The following is a 17,758-nucleotide window of genomic DNA, read 5'->3' on the forward strand; positions in this document are numbered from 1 at the left end:
GATGAAACAAATAAGAGAAACTAAATAAATAAACATAAGAGAATATCAAGGTGGCATACCTCTAGTTGCTCCAATACATCCAGTTATAGAAAAATAAAGAGGGGTAAAAAGCCCCTACCCATAGGGGGACATGTACTGCATAGAGCATAAAAAAGTAAGGCATCACCTCGTGCTATAATCCAACGTGTTGTAGTAATACACCAGTGCCCACTAACCCCGATAGTGAAGCATCTTCACCAGCATCTGTATAGGCATACTTGCATCTCACTACAGACTGAACCTCTAAAGTAATCCCTACTCACATAGTCCACTGGAGATACTCAGCCAAGAAGAAGTTCTAAAATAAGTAACCATGAGGCTGATAGGTGGTGCTCCCAAGAAAGGTACCAGCAGAAAAAGATTACTTAAAGGCCGCATAGGTAAATAAACATACTCTCATAGGGGAAAAAAAAACTAAATTATAGTAAGACTTGATACTCAAAATAAAGTCTCCCAAAGTATTCTTAAACCCTCTATGCCACAAGAGAGGGTCATTGGACATCAGCGTGGGAGAACTCAATCCACGGGAGTGCTCACCCTAGGATAAACAAAAGCATGACTGGTAAGGCCAAACAGGAAACCACATATGAAAAAGAAAAGGTCTGTCCACGCAAGCCAGGGGGTAATGCAATGGCGAGCCCAAAGGAAGGTATATACAAAAACAGGATAAAAAGACCATTGCTACTGAAATAAGGTAGAGAAGGCACTGACGGGGGCTACAATGAACTGAAAACCAAATTAATACATTAAAGTGCCCCCACAATACAAAAAGCCTTTATCGCCAGTAACTAATATTCATAAATAAGGCCCCTCCAAACAGTAACAATGGTGGTGTATACATAAAAAGAATCCGGTGCAAGGACAGCTCACCCAGGGAAAATCATTACAGATTAGACGGAGAGCACCAGCCAACTAAAACAAGCATTTGCAATGCAACAGGTCTTGCGTTTGCTCACGTTAGAGCTGATAGCGTTGTAAACTCCTAACCCGACTGTTCACCTATCGGCAAAATTGTATTTATGTACATAACCCGAAAAAGTGCAATTAACTATGTAAAGCGCTCGACTTCTGGCAAGTGAAATTGCGCTAGTAAATTAGAGAAAAAGTAGTCCACGAGCTGGACAGAAAACAGCGAACCTCGCATGTTTTCTATACTTGGTCGATGCGCTCGAGGAGGGCTAGCCACCGGAGAAGGCATGACGTATGCATGCCTTCAACTAATGAAAGCAAGCAGATTTTATTAGGCAAGCCCACGAACCAATGAAATACACTGACGTGACGTCGACAGGGCTCCGAGCCCTTTTCTAAACACTAAAGTGTCTCGCTGCGATACGCATGCGCGAGCGCATGCAACTCAGGCTCGACCCTAAAAAGAACCGAGCTGAGGATAATAGCCTATGATCACGAGCGGGACCTGGTCAATCTGAGGCTTACCTATACTTGTATACGAGTCGATCCTTGCGTCTAAACAGGGGAACCTCAGGTCATGAATCAAGAGATGCACAGTATCTTGGGAAAACGCCACAGTTAAATACACATACTGCGCATGACACCCAGGTCCAGCGGTGCTAATGAAGAACAAGTAGATAGCGAAAGTGGATTACAAGTCGCACAGAAGGAATAAGAGAGCTGGAAAAGTGTGGGCACCATGACGGAAAGGAGGTAAGAATAGTGCCACGCTGCAGGCCGAGCAGGTTTTCCAAAAGGAAGACCGGGCTCTATAGCAACATGGCAAAAGGAAAATGAATAAATAACTATGAAATAAAAGAACCTAAATGGTACTCATATCTTATCACTCAAGGAGGAGACCAAAGAGAACAACAAGTAGAGCTGTGAGGAAATACCTGTGAAGACACACCTGCTCTTGTATGTGGGGTGGTGAACACAGAAGAAGAAGACTATAAAATATACCGGCCGAATGGGAAAGCATAAAAGCCCAGTTGGGAAAATGATAGTAAAAAGAAACTAAGGGGGTTATTCTAACTTTGGAGGAGGTGTTAATCCATCCCAAAAGTGACGGAAAAGTGACGGATTTACCACCAGCCGTATTACGAGTCCATTATATCCTATGGAACTCATAATACGGCTGGTGGTATATCCGTCACTTTACCGTCACTTTTGGGACGGATTAACACTCCTCCAAAGTTAGAATAACCCCCTAAGATACATCAAAACCAAAACAGAAGGAATGAAGAGGAAAACACCAACGCTACCACCTAACTCAGTAGGCTAAGATAAACACAACTCTATCAATAGGTCTACCCGGGCTGGAGAAAGCCAGAGCACAAAACCATCAGGATAAGATTACATCACAGTGTTTTCCCAGTGAATAGACTTATTAAGGCCTCTATGGGATGTTTCCAATGTATATATCCAGTATACTTCTCTCATTTCCCCTTTTCTGTCAGTATCCACATATTTTACATATTGAAAAACGATCTGAAATCCTTTGTGGAGGTGAATGCGTATTTCATCTATTGGTGCACAATCAGACACTCACACCCCACTCTCACTCCCAGACAAACACCCTCTCACACCTATTTTTGCATCCAGAGTGACAGAACCTGTGAGCAACTCCAGCTACGCATGGCTGAAGCCACGCAGGGTAGGGTGGTTATAGAGGGTTGGCTGCAGGGCCTGGCCAGAGGCGGTGGTTGGATTAACGTATAGTAATTAAAATTATGTTAAAAAAACATAGAAATTCACTGAAAAAAATAAAAGGTTACAGGGACGTTATTTTACTGGGACGTTATAGTTAGGAAATAGAATTAAAAAAATCCTTGGAAATTCACTTAAAAAGCCAAAGGTTACAGGGATGTTATAGTTAGCTTCTGAATTTACTTGCACAAAACGAGAGAAATTCAGCAGTTATAGTTAGAGTTATTTCAAGTTACTATAACTCACAGCCTAAGGTAACTATAACTTGCACCCTCGCCAAGCACTGCTAATTACCCCAGATATTATTGCAGTCATGACAACTTTTATAGCGTCAATAAAAATATCAATGAAACATTAGAAGTCAAATTATTGAAGAAAGAACTGTGCATGGTGGGGGTGTGAGCTATAGCTACCTTAGGCTGCGAGTTGTAGTTACATGAAATAACTCTAATTATACCTGCTCAATTTCTCTGGTTTTGTGAGAGTAAATTCAGAACCTAACTATAATGTCCCTGTAACATTTGTTTTTTTAAGTGAAGGAAAAACAAAATTATATATATATATATATATGGAGAAATCCAGGTGCCACCGTATCCGGTATCCTAAAAAAACGCACTCCACAGGCTTATTAATCGTGATAAGAAAATTTAATTGCAACGCCTTCCTCACAGTCAATAAAAATAAAGTGCACCACCTCCCTTAAAAAGATTCAACATACATTGATCATAGTAAAAAGACAAAGGCCCTCATTACAACCCTGGCGGTAAATCCCGCTTACCGCTGTGCTGAAGACCGCCAACATACCGTTGCGGCGGCGGAATTCCGCTACAGGTATTACGACCCACATATTGGAATCTGCCACAATACAGACACCCACACAAGTCCGCCACAGCAAAGATCAGTGATAAACTGGCGATAACAAAACCTACACCGTCACGCCAACAAGAATACGCCCACACTATCACGACACACGAATCAACGTGGCGGTCTTACAACCGCGGTAATCCATTGCCGGTACATACCACCACGCTCAAAATACACACACACTTACAAAACACAACCACATTGGACAATACAAAATACACACACCTGATACACATACACTCACCACACCCACAACACTATAAAACACACACCCACATTACCCCAACGACATTTTGTCAAAAAGCAGAGAGAGAGAATAGCAGACAACACCAGCATCCACAAGCACATAACACCATCACTCATACAACATCCACACACCTCAAACAACACACACCAACACAACACACACACAGCACACCAAATATCACCTCACACATCACCCACACCACACCATGGCACCTCAAAGACACCCCAGGTTTTCTGAGGAGGAGCTCAGGGTCATGGAGGAAATCATTCGGGTAGAGCCACAGCTATTCGGATCACAGGTGCAGCAGACATCCATTGCGAGGAAGATGGAGCTATGGCGGAGAATCGTCGACAGGGTCAACGCAGCGGGACAGCATCCAAGAACACGGGATGACATCAGGAAGAGGTGGAACGACCTACGGGGGAAGGTGCGTTCCGTGGTATCCAGACACCAGATTGCTGTACAGAGGACTGGAGGTGGACCCCCACCTCCTCCCCACAACTAACAACATGGGAAGAGTAAGTCTTGGCAATCATGCATCCTCCTCGCAGGAGTAGCAGGAGGAATGGACTCTGGTAAGTCAAATCCTTACTATTATATCCCCCCACCCTACCTGCATGCCCTCTCATACCCACACCCATCTCCTCACCGCCATTACTCCAACACCTCACATATGCCCCACTATCACCTCCCACACATCCCAATACCAAGCCCTGCATGCAACACCAAAGCATGGACACCCATTGCCAATGCATGTCCAGTACAGATACCTACACAGACCCCAAAACCCTGATCACACAAGGGCAAACACAACAAGGCAAGCACAGGAGTAGAGGGTAACTCACCAAATGCACCAGATGGCACACACAGAAACTAAAACTCTGCATTTACACCCCAACAGGACCCCTACCCAACGTCACCGGACAGGAGGTGCCAGACATATCCAGTCCCCCCCACAGAAGAGGCCCACAGTGATGACAGCAGTTCTGCACGCCTGGATCAAGATGACCAGCCCGGTCCATCAGGGACCTCGGGACAGTCGGTTCCCCTGCCACTGTCACAAGCCACCACAGAACCTCCCCCCTCAGGAAACACCACCACACCACCAACCCAGCAGGCCCATCCCTCTGTCCCCAGGACACGTCAATCAGCAGTGTGTCCACCACTACAGGGAACCCAGGCAAACCCACCAACCCAAGAAAATCTGGGACCTGGGCTCAGTGGCAGTGGACACATGGTTCAGGGGACAGAGGCACAGGAAAACAGGGAAGCTGGAAGGACTGCTGTGCGACAGGGGGAGGACAGGCCCAGGGAACCCACTCTCCACGAGGCACTCTCCAAGATCATGGGAGCATACCACCATTTCCAGGAGACCATGGGCACGGTACTGGCCAAGTTTCAGGAGACCCCTCGGCTGCAGGAGGAACACTACCTTGGGATCAGGGAGGACTTGAAGTCCATTAACAACACCCTGGTCACCATTGCAGGGGTGCTGGCAGACCTTGTCAACACCATGAGGGACACAGTGTCACACAAACGGGCCTCTGACACTAGCCTGGACGATGAACAGCCCTCCACCTCCGCCGGCGCAAGTGGACAGGAGGCACCGCCACAGGACCAACAGGCCACCAGCACCCAACCCCCTGCAGAAGAAGAACCACCCCGCAAACGGTCCCTGAGATTCAGGAACAAGACAGAGAACATTGCCAGGACCCCCGCCAGGAAATAAGACCCTCCTGAATGTCACCCTTCTGTCCCACTTTGTCACTTTGTCCACCTTAAACTGCCATTGCTCACCTTCCTATGCCCCATTGGACAAAGCACCTGTGAGACCAAGAGACTGGACTCCACCCTGGACATTCCTCCACCATCACCCCAGCCCATTGCACACTCCCCTCCACTTATTGGCACAGAAATAAACACCCTTGATTCACCAAACAATCTGGAGCCAGTCTGTGCTTTCACAAATGTGTAATTGCAACATCTCTCAAATATAGAAATGTCAATGTTCATGTTCACATACCAATGTTACACAGTTGTAGGCCATCAGTAAATATAGCAGAGGGCACAAAGTGGGACCCAGATATGTGAAATGGAAAGCCAAAGTTACAAGTCAGGGTCCATACAAAGAGGTAATAAGGCAGAATTATGCTAGGTCCTACAATACTATGAGATGTGTGAAGCAGTTCCATCCTCTTACCTGTGTCTCACTGGAAGTATTGCATGATGATGTTGTTTTGGTTGTCTACATCTTCTTCTTCTGCCTCCTCTTCTTCACTGTCCATAGGCTCCACAGCAGCCAGAACACCACCATCAGGCCCATCCTCCTGCAGAAAAGGCACCTGGCGTTGCAAAGCCAGGTTGTGCAACATACAGCAGGCTACTATTGTAGGAAGTTGGCTCTGTATGCACTATTTCAAAGTAAGGAATAGTATGCACAGAGTCCAAGGGTTCCCCTTAGAGGTAAGATAGTGGCAAAAAGAGATAATACTAATGCTCTATTTTGTGGTAGTGTGGTCGAGCAGTAGGCTTATCCAAGGAGTAGTGTTAAGCATTTGTTGTACATACACATAGACAATAAATGAGGTACACACACTCAGAGACAAATCCAGCCAATAGGTTTTTATATAGAAAAATATCTTTTCTTAGTTTATTTTAAGAACCACAGGTTCAAATTCTACATGTAATATCTCATTCGAAAGGTATTGCAGGTAAGTACTTTAGGAACTTCAAATCATAAAAATTGCATGTATACTTTACAAGTTATTGACAAATAGCTGTTTTAAAAGTGGACACTTAGTGCAATTTTCACAGTTCCTGGGGGAGGTAAGTTTTTGTTAGTTTTACCAGGTAAGTAAGACACTTACAGGGCTTAGTTCTTGGTCCAAGGTAGCCCACCGTTGGGGGTTCAGAGCAACCCCAAAGTCACCACACCAGCAGCTCAGGGCCGGTCAGGTGCAGAGTTCAAAGTGGTGCCCAAAACACATAGGCTAGAATGGAGAGAAGGGGGTGCCCCGGTTCCGGTCTGCTTGCAGGTAAGTACCCGCGTCTTCGGAGGGCAGACCAGGGGGGTTTTGTAGGGCACCGGGGGGGACACAAGTCCACACAGAAATTTCACCCTCAGCGGCGCGGGGGCGGCCGGGTGCAGTGTAGAAACAAGCGTCGGGTTTTCAATGTTAGTCTATGAGAGATCTCGGGATCTCTTCAGCGCTGCAGGCAGGCAAGGGGGGGGTTCCTCGGGGAAACCTCCACTTGGTCAAGGGAGAGGGACTCCTGGGGGTCACTCCTCCAGTGAAAGTCCGGTCCTTCAGGTCCTGGGGGCTGCGGGTGCAGGGTCTCTCCCAGGTGTCGGGACTTAGGATTCAAAGAGTCGCGGTCAGGGGAAGCCTCGGGATTCCCTCTGCAGGCGGCGCTGTGGGGGCTCAGGGGGGACAGGTTTTGGTACTCACAGTATCGGAGTAGTCCTGGGGTCCCTCCTGAGGTGTTGGATCGCCACCAGCCGAGTCGGGGTCGCCGGGTGCAGTGTTGCAAGTCTCACGCCTTTTGCGGGGAGCTTGCAGGGTTCTTTAAAGCTGCTGGAAACAAAGTTGCAGCTTTTCTTGGAGCAGGTCCGCTGTCCTCGGGAGTTTCTTGTCTTTTCGAAGCAGGGGCAGTCCTCAGAGGATGTCGAGGTCGCTGGTCCCTTTGGAAGGCGTCGCTGGAGCAGGATCTTTGGAAGGCAGGAGACAGGCCGGTGAGTTTCTGGAGCCAAGGCAGTTGTCGTCTTCTGGTCTTCCTCTGCAGGGGTTTTTCAGCTAGGCAGTCCTTCTTCTTGTAGTTGCAGGAATCTAATTTTCTAGGGTTCAGGGTAGCCCTTAAATACTAAATTTAAGGGCGTGTTTAGGTCTGGGGGGTTAGTAGCCAATGGCTACTAGCCCTGAGGGTGGGTACACCCTCTTTGTGCCTCCTCCCAAGGGGAGGGGGTCACAGTCCTAACCCTATTGGGGGAATCCTCCATCTGCAAGATGGAGGATTTCTAAAAGTTAGAGTCACCTCAGCTCAGGACACCTTAGGGGCTGTCCTGACTGGCCAGTGACTCCTCCTTGTTTTTCTCATTATTTTCTCCGGCCTTGCCGCCAAAAGTGGGGCCTGGCCGGAGGGGGCGGGCAACTCCACTAGCTGGAGTGTCCTGCTGGGTTGGCACAAAGGAGGTGAGCCTTTGAGGCTCACCGCCAGGTGTGACAATTCCTGCCTGGGAGAGGTGTTAGCATCTCCACCCAGTGCAGGCTTTGTTACTGGCCTCAGAGTGACAAAGGCACTCTCCCCATGGGGCCAGCAACATGTCTCGGTTTGTGGCAGGCTGCTAAAACTAGTCAGCCTACACAGATAGTCGGTTAAGTTTCAGGGGGCACCTCTAAGGTGCCCTCTGTGGTGTATTTTACAATAAAATGTACACTGGCATCAGTGTGCATTTATTGTGCTGAGAAGTTTGATACCAAACTTCCCAGTTTTCAGTGTAGCCATTATGGTGCTGTGGAGTTCGTGTTTGACAAACTCCCAGACCATATACTCTTATGGCTACCCTGCACTTACAATGTCTAAGGTTTTGTTTAGACACTGTAGGGGTACCATGCTCATGCACTGGTACCCTCACCTATGGTATAGTGCACCCTGCCTTAGGGCTGTAAGGCCTGCTAGAGGGGTGTCTTACCTATACTGCATAGGCAGTGAGAGGCTGGCATGGCACCCTGAGGGGAGTGCCATGTCGACTTACTCGTTTTGTCCTCACTAGCACACACAAGCTGGCAAGCAGGGTGTCTGTGCTGAGTGAGAGGTCTCCAGGGTGGCATAAGACATGCTGCAGCCCTTAGAGACCTTCCTTGGCATCAGGGCCCTTGGTACTAGAAGTACCAGTTACAAGGGACTTATCTGGATGCCAGGGTCTGCCAATTGTGGATACAAAAGTACAGGTTAGGGAAAGAACACTGGTGCTGGGGCCTGGTTAGCAGGCCTCAGCACACTTTCAATTGTAAACATAGCATCAGCAAAGGCAAAAAGTCAGGGGGCAACCATGCCAAGTAGGCATTTCCTTACTCAACCCCCCCCCAAACGAAAGAGGATGAGACTAACCTTTCCCAAGAGAGTCTTCATTTTCTAAGTGGAAGAACCTGGAAAGGCCATCTGCATTGGCATGGGCAGTCCCAGGTCTGTGTTCCACTATAAAGTCCATTCCCTGTAGGGAGATGGACCACCTCAACAGTTTAGGATTTTCACCTTTCATTTGCATCAGCCATTTGAGAGGTCTGTGGTCAGTTTGAACTAGGAAGTGAGTCCCAAAGAGGTATGGTCTCAGCTTCTTCAGGGACCAAACCACAGCAAAGGCCTCCCTCTCAATGGCACTCCAACGCTGCTCCCTGGGGAGTAACCTCCTGCTAATGAAAGCAACAGGCTGGTCAAGGCCATCATCATTTGTTTGGGACAAAACTGCCCCTATCCCATGTTCAGAGGCATCAGTCTGCACAATGAACTGCTTAGAATAATCTGGAGCTTTGAGAACTGGTGCTGAGCACATTGCCTGTTTCAGGGTGTCAAAGGCCTGTTGGCATTCCACAGTCCAGTTTACTTTCTTGGGCATTTTCTTGGAGGTGAGTTCAGTGAGGGCTGTCACAATGGATCCATATCCCTTCACAAACCTCCTGTAATACCCAGTCAAGCCAAGGAATGCCCTGACTTGAGTCTGGGTTTTTGGAGCTACCCAGTCCAGAATAGTCTGGATCTTGGGTTGGAGTGGCTGAACTTGGCCTCCACCTACAAGGTGGCCCAAGTAAACCACAGTTCCCTGCCCTATCTGGCATTTGGATGCCTTGATAGAGAGGCCTGCAGATTGCAGAGCCTTCAAAACCTTCTTCAGGTGGACCAGGTGATCCTGCCAGGTGGAGCTAAAGACAGCAATATCATCAAGATAAGCTGTGCTAAAGGACTCCAAGCCAGCAAGGACTTGATTCACCAACCTTTGGAAGGTGGCAGGGGCATTCTTTAAACCAAAGGGCATAACAGTAAACTGATAATGCCCATCAGGTGTGGAGAATGCTGTCTTTTCTTTTGCTCCAGGTGCCATTTTTATTTGCCAGTACCCTGCTGTCAAGTCAAAGGTACTTAGAAATTTGGCAGCACCTAATTTATCAATGAGCTCATCAGCTCTTGGAATTGGATGGGCATCTGTCTTGGTGACAGAATTGAGCCCTCTGTAGTCCACACAAAACCTCATCTCTTTCTTTCCATCTTTGGTGTGAGGTTTGGGGACTAAGACCACTGGGCTAGCCCAGGGGCTGTCAGAGCGCTCAATTACTCCCAATTCCAGCATCTTGTGGACTTCCACCTTGATGCTTTCCTTAACATGGTCAGACTGTCTAAAGATTTTGTTCTTGACAGGCATGCTGTCTCCTGTGTCCACATCATGGGTACACAGGTGTGTCTGACCAGGGGTTAAGGAGAAGAGTTCAGGAAACTGTTGTAGGACTCTCCTACAATCAGCTTGCTGTTGGCCAGAGAGGGTGTCTGAGTAGATCACTCCATCTACTGTGCCATCTTTTGGGTCTGATGACAGAAGATCAGGGAGAGGTTCACTCTCTGCCTCCTGATCCTCATCTGTTACCATCAACAGATTCACATCAGCCCTGTCATGGAAGAGCTTAAGGCGGTTCACATGGATCACCCTCTTGGGGCTCCTGCTTGTGCCCAGGTCCACCAGGTAGGTGACCTGACTCTTCCTTTCTAGTACTGGGTAAGGGCCACTCCATTTGTCCTGGAGTGCCCTGGGAGCCACAGGCTCCAGAACCCAGACTTTCTGCCCTGGTTGGAACTCAACCAGTGCAGCCTTTTGGTCATACCAAAACTTCTGGAGCTGTTGGCTGGCCTCAAGGTTTTTGGTTGCCTTTTCCATGTACTCTGCCATTCTAGAGCGAAGGCCAAGTACATAGTCCACTATGTCCTGTTTAGGCTCATGGAGAGGTCTCTCCCAGCCTTCTTTAACAAGGGCAAGTGGTCCCCTTACAGGATGACCAAACAGAAGTTCAAAGGGTGAGAATCCTACTCCCTTCTGTGGCACCTCTCTGTAAGCGAAAAGCAGGCATGGCAAGAGGACATCCCATCTCCTTTTGAGTTTTTCTGGGAGCCCCATGATCATGCCTTTTAATGTCTTGTTGAATCTCTCAACCAAGCCATTAGTTTGTGGATGGTATGGTGTAGTGAATTTATAAGTCACTCCACACTCATTCCACATGTGCTTTAGGTATGCTGACATGAAGTTGGTACCTCTGTCAGACACCACCTCCTTAGGGAAACCCACTCTGGTAAAGATACCAATGAGGGCCTTGGCTACTGCAGGGGCAGTAGTCGACCTAAGGGGAATAGCTTCAGGATACCTGGTAGCATGATCCACTACTACCAGGATATACATATTTCCTGAGGCTGTGGGAGGTTCTAGTGGACCAACTATGTCCACACCCACTCTTTCAAAGGGAACCCCCACCACTGGAAGTGGAATGAGGGGGCCTTTGGATGCCCACCTGTCTTACCACTGGCTTGACAGGTGGGGCAGGAGAGGCAAAACTCCTTAACCATGTTGGACATATTGGGCCAGTAGAAGTGGTTGACTAACCTCTCCCACGTCTTGGTTTGTCCCAAATGTCCAGCAAGGGGAATGTCATGGGCCAAGGTTAGGATGAACTTCCTGAACAGCTGAGGCACTACCACTCTCCTAGTGGCACCAGGTTTGGGGTCTCTGGCCTCAGTGTACAGGAGTCCATCTTCCCAATAGACCCTATGCGTTCCATTTTTCTTGCCTTTGGACTCTTCAGCAGCTTGCTGCCTAAGGCCTTCAAGAGAGGGACAGGTTTCTTGTCCCTTACACAGCTCCTCCCTTGAGGGTCCCCCTGGGCCTAAGAGCTCAACCTGGTAAGGTTCAAGCTCCAAAGGCTCAGTTCCCTCAGAGGGCAGAACTTCTTCCTGAGAAGAGAGGTTCCCTTTCTTTTGCTGTGTTGTAGTTGGTTTCCCAACTGACTTTCCTTTCCTCTTGGTAGGCTGGGCCATTCTTCCAGACTCCAGCTCTACTTGTTCACCCTGTGCCTTGCACTGTGCTCTTGTTTTCACACACACCAGTTCAGGGATACCCAGCATTGCTGCATGGGTTTTTAGTTCTACCTCAGCCCATGCTGAGGACTCCAGGTCATTTCCAAGCAGACAGTCCACTGGGATATTTGAGGAGACCACCACCTGTTTCAGGCCATTGACCCCTCCCCATTCTAAAGTAACCATTGCCATGGGATGTACTTTTCTCTGATTGTCAGCGTTGGTGACTGTGTAAGTTTTTCCAGTCAGGTATTGGCCAGGGGAAACCAGTTTCTCTGTCACCATGGTGACACTGGCACCTGTATCCCTCAGGCCCTCTATTCTAGTCCCATTAATTAAGAGTTGCTGTCTGTATTTTTGCATGTTAGGCGGCCAGACAGCTAGTGTGGCTAAATCCACCCCACCCTCAGAAACTAGAATAGCTTCAGTGTGGACCCTGATTTGCTCTGGGCACACTGTTGATCCCACTTGGAGACTAGCCATACCAGTGTTACCTGGATGGGAGTTTGGAGTGGAACCTTTCTTGGGACAGGCCTTGTCTCCAGTTTGGTGTCCATGCTGTTTACAGCTATGACACCAGGCCTTTTTGGGATCAAAGTTTTTACCCTTGTACCCATTGTTTTGTGAAGAGGCTCTGGGCCCACCCTCCTGTGCAGGTTTTTGGGGGCCTGTAGAAGACTCTTTACTATTTTTAGTTTTGGTTGTCTCATCACCCTTCCCCTGGGGAGTCTTTGTGACCCCTTTCTTTTGGTCACCCCCTGTTGAAGTCTTGGACACCCTTGTCTTGACCCAATGGTCCGCCTTCTTTCCCAATTCTTGGGGAGAAATTGGTCCTAGGTCTACCAGATGCTGATGCAGTTTATCATTGAAACAATTACTTAACAGGTGTTCTTTCACAAATAAATTGTACAGCCCATCATAATTACTTACACCACTGCCTTGAATCCAACCATCTAGTGTTTTCACTGAGTAGTCAACAAAGTCAACCCAGGTCTGGCTCGAGGATTTTTGAGCCCCCCTGAACCTAATCCTGTACTCCTCAGTGGAGAATCCAAAGCCCTCAATCAGGGTACCCTTCATGAGGTCATAAGATTCTGCATCTTTTCCAGAGAGTGTGAGGAGTCTATCCCTACACTTTCCAGTGAACATTTCCCAAAGGAGAGCACCCCAGTGAGATCTGTTCACTTTTCTGGTTACACAAGCCCTCTCAAAAGCTGTGAACCACTTGGTGATGTCATCACCATCTTCAAATTTTGTCACAATCCCTTTGGGGATTTTTAACATGTCAGGAGAATCTCTGACCCTATTTATATTGCTGCCACCATTGATGGGTCCTAGGCCCATCTCTTGTCTTTCCCTTTCTATGGCTAGGAGCTGTCTCTCTAAAGCCAATCTTTTGGCCATCCTGGCTAACAGGAGGTCATCTTCACTGAGAGCATCCTCAGTGATTTCAGAAATGTGGGACCCTCCTGTGAGGGACTCACTATTTCTGACTAACACAGTTGGAGACAGGACTTGAGGGGTCCTGTTCTCCCTATTTAGGACTGGAGGAGGGACATTGGCCTCCAAGTCACTAATTTCTTCCTCTGTGAGGTCATCATCAGAGGGGTTGGCTTTTTCAAACTCTGCCAACAGCTCCTGGAGCTGAATTTTGGTAGGTCTGGAGCCAATGGTTATTTTTTTGATATTACAGAGAGACCTTAGCTCCCTCATCTTAAGATGGAGGTAAGGTGTGGTGTCGAGTTCCACCACCTGCATCTCTGTATCAGACATTATTCTGCTAAGAGTTGGAATACTTTTTAAAGAATCTAAAACTGTTTCTAGAATCTAATTTCAAACTTTTAACAAACTTTTAAACTCTAAAAGACAATGCTAAACAGGGACTTAACACACAAGGCCCTAGCAGGACTTTTAAGAATTTAGAAAATTTTCAAATTGCAAAAATGAATTTCTAATGACAATTTTGGAATTTGTCGTGTGATCAGGTATTGGCTGAGTAGTCCAGCAAATGCAAAGTCTTGTACCCCACCGCTGATCCACCAATGTAGGAAGTTGGCTCTGTATGCACTATTTCAAAGTAAGGAATAGTATGCACAGAGTCCAAGGGTTCCCCTTAGAGGTAAGATAGTGGCAAAAAGAGATAATACTAATGCTCTATTTTGTGGTAGTGTGGTCGAGCAGTAGGCTTATCCAAGGAGTAGTGTTAAGCATTTGTTGTACATACACATAGACAATAAATGAGGTACACACACTCAGAGACAAATCCAGCCAATAGGTTTTTATATAGAAAAATATCTTTTCTTAGTTTATTTTAAGAACCACAGGTTCAAATTCTACATGTAATATCTCATTCGAAAGGTATTGCAGGTAAGTACTTTAGGAACTTCAAATCATAAAAATTGCATGTATACTTTACAAGTTATTGACAAATAGCTGTTTTAAAAGTGGACACAGTGCAATTTTCACAGTTCCTGGGGGAGGTAAGTTTTTGTTAGTTTTACCAGGTAAGTAAGACACTTACAGGGCTTAGTTCTTGGTCCAAGGTAGCCCACCGTTGGGGGTTCAGAGCAACCCCAAAGTCACCACACCAGCAGCTCAGGGCCGGTCAGGTGCAGAGTTCAAAGTGGTGCCCAAAACACATAGGCTAGAATGGAGAGAAGGGGGTGCCCCGGTTCCGGTCTGCTTGCAGGTAAGTACCCGCGTCTTCGGAGGGCAGACCAGGGGGGTTTTGTAGGGCACCGGGGGGGACACAAGTCCACACAGAAATTTCACCCTCAGCGGCGCGGGGGCGGCCGGGTGCAGTGTAGAAACAAGCGTCGGGTTTTCAATGTTAGTCTATGAGAGATCTCGGGATCTCTTCAGCGCTGCAGGCAGGCAAGGGGGGGGTTCCTCGGGGAAACCTCCACTTGGTCAAGGGAGAGGGACTCCTGGGGGTCACTCCTCCAGTGAAAGTCCGGTCCTTCAGGTCCTGGGGGCTGCGGGTGCAGGGTCTCTCCCAGGTGTCGGGACTTAGGATTCAAAGAGTCGCGGTCAGGGGAAGCCTCGGGATTCCCTCTGCAGGCGGCGCTGTGGGGGCTCAGGGGGGACAGGTTTTGGTACTCACAGTATCGGAGTAGTCCTGGGGTCCCTCCTGAGGTGTTGGATCGCCACCAGCCGAGTCGGGGTCGCCGGGTGCAGTGTTGCAAGTCTCACGCCTTTTGCGGGGAGCTTGCAGGGTTCTTTAAAGCTGCTGGAAACAAAGTTGCAGCTTTTCTTGGAGCAGGTCCGCTGTCCTCGGGAGTTTCTTGTCTTTTCGAAGCAGGGGCAGTCCTCAGAGGATGTCGAGGTCGCTGGTCCCTTTGGAAGGCGTCGCTGGAGCAGGATCTTTGGAAGGCAGGAGACAGGCCGGTGAGTTTCTGGAGCCAAGGCAGTTGTCGTCTTCTGGTCTTCCTCTGCAGGGGTTTTTCAGCTAGGCAGTCCTTCTTCTTGTAGTTGCAGGAATCTAATTTTCTAGGGTTCAGGGTAGCCCTTAAATACTAAATTTAAGGGCGTGTTTAGGTCTGGGGGGTTAGTAGCCAATGGCTACTAGCCCTGAGGGTGGGTACACCCTCTTTGTGCCTCCTCCCAAGGGGAGGGGTCACAGTCCTAACCCTATTGGGGGAATCCTCCATCTGCAAGATGGAGGATTTCTAAAAGTTAGAGTCACCTCAGCTCAGGACACCTTAGGGGCTGTCCTGACTGGCCAGTGACTCCTCCTTGTTTTTCTCATTATTTTCTCCGGCCTTGCCGCCAAAAGTGGGGCCTGGCCGGAGGGGGCGGGCAACTCCACTAGCTGGAGTGTCCTGCTGGGTTGGCACAAAGGAGGTGAGCCTTTGAGGCTCACCGCCAGGTGTGACAATTCCTGCCTGGGAGAGGTGTTAGCATCTCCACCCAGTGCAGGCTTTGTTACTGGCCTCAGAGTGACAAAGGCACTCTCCCCATGGGGCCAGCAACATGTCTCGGTTTGTGGCAGGCTGCTAAAACTAGTCAGCCTACACAGATAGTCGGTTAAGTTTCAGGGGGCACCTCTAAGGTGCCCTCTGTGGTGTATTTTACAATAAAATGTACACTGGCATCAGTGTGCATTTATTGTGCTGAGAAGTTTGATACCAAACTTCCCAGTTTTCAGTGTAGCCATTATGGTGCTGTGGAGTTCGTGTTTGACAAACTCCCAGACCATATACTCTTATGGCTACCCTGCACTTACAATGTCTAAGGTTTTGTTTAGACACTGTAGGGGTACCATGCTCATGCACTGGTACCCTCACCTATGGTATAGTGCACCCTGCCTTAGGGCTGTAAGGCCTGCTAGAGGGGTGTCTTACCTATACTGCATAGGCAGTGAGAGGCTGGCATGGCACCCTGAGGGGAGTGCCATGTCGACTTACTCGTTTTGTCCTCACTAGCACACACAAGCTGGCAAGCAGGGTGTCTGTGCTGAGTGAGAGGTCTCCAGGGTGGCATAAGACATGCTGCAGCCCTTAGAGACCTTCCTTGGCATCAGGGCCCTTGGTACTAGAAGTACCAGTTACAAGGGACTTATCTGGATGCCAGGGTCTGCCAATTGTGGATACAAAAGTACAGGTTAGGGAAAGAACACTGGTGCTGGGGCCTGGTTAGCAGGCCTCAGCACACTTTCAATTGTAAACATAGCATCAGCAAAGGCAAAAAGTCAGGGGGCAACCATGCCAAGGAGGCATTTCCTTACAACTATGATCTGGCACACCTTCTTCGGTGAGTAGTATAGGGAGCCACCTGTCAGATGGAGGCACCGGAACCTGGTCTTCAGGAGGCCGAAGGTGCGCTCTATTATTCCCCTAGTTCGCCCATGTGCCTCATTGTAGCGTTCCTCTGCCCTTGTCCTGGGATTCCTCACTGGGGCCATTAGCCATGACAGGTTGGGGTAACCAGAGTCACCTGCAAATATAGAGGAACAACTGTTAGACATCCTCCAAACATTAGGGAATCTCCCATACCCAGACAGCACATGAAACTGTGTGGGGACTTTAGGCTCACCTATTAGCCACACACAGTGCCTCTGGAGTTGCCCCATCACATAAGGGATGCTGCTATTCCTCATCATGTAAGTGTCATGCACTGAGCCAGGATACTTGGCATTCACATGGGAGATGTACTGGTCTGCTAAACACACCATCTGCACATTCATGAAATGGTAGTTTTTGCGATTTCCGTACACCTGTTCATTTGTGCCGGGGGGACAAATGCCACATGTGTCCCATCAATGGCACCTATGATGTTGGGGATATGTCCCAGGGCATAGAAGTCACCTTTCACTGTGGGCAGATCCTCCACCTGAGGGAAAACGATGTAGCTGCGCATGTGTTTCAGCAGGGCAGATAACACTCTGGACAACACGTTAGAGAACATTGGCTGTGACATCCCTGAAGCCATGGCTACTGTTGTTTGAAAAGACCCACTGGCCAAGAAATGGAGTACTGACAGGACCTGCACTAGAGGGGGGTATTCCTGTTGGATGGCGGATAGCTGACTTCATTTCTGGCTCCAACTGGGCACAGAGTTCCTGAATTGTTGCACGATCAAGTCTGTAAGTGATTATGATGTGTCTGTCTTCTATTGTCGACAGGTCCACCAGGGGTCTGTACACCGGAGGATGACTCCATCTCATCACCTGCCCCAGCGGACGTTCCCTGTGGAGGAGAACGGTGAGCAGAGGGTCATACACCACATAGATTTCACAAGGCTGTTTAGCACAATCGTTAATTTTTCTCTATGTGCCTTTGTCTGTCCGTATTGCTGGCCTAAATAGGTGTGACGCTGTTAGGTGGCCTGTCATGTGGACCC

This window comes from Pleurodeles waltl, chromosome 11 (assembly GCF_031143425.1).
Source record: "Pleurodeles waltl isolate 20211129_DDA chromosome 11, aPleWal1.hap1.20221129, whole genome shotgun sequence".
NCBI classification, from domain to species: domain Eukaryota; kingdom Metazoa; phylum Chordata; class Amphibia; order Caudata; family Salamandridae; genus Pleurodeles; species Pleurodeles waltl.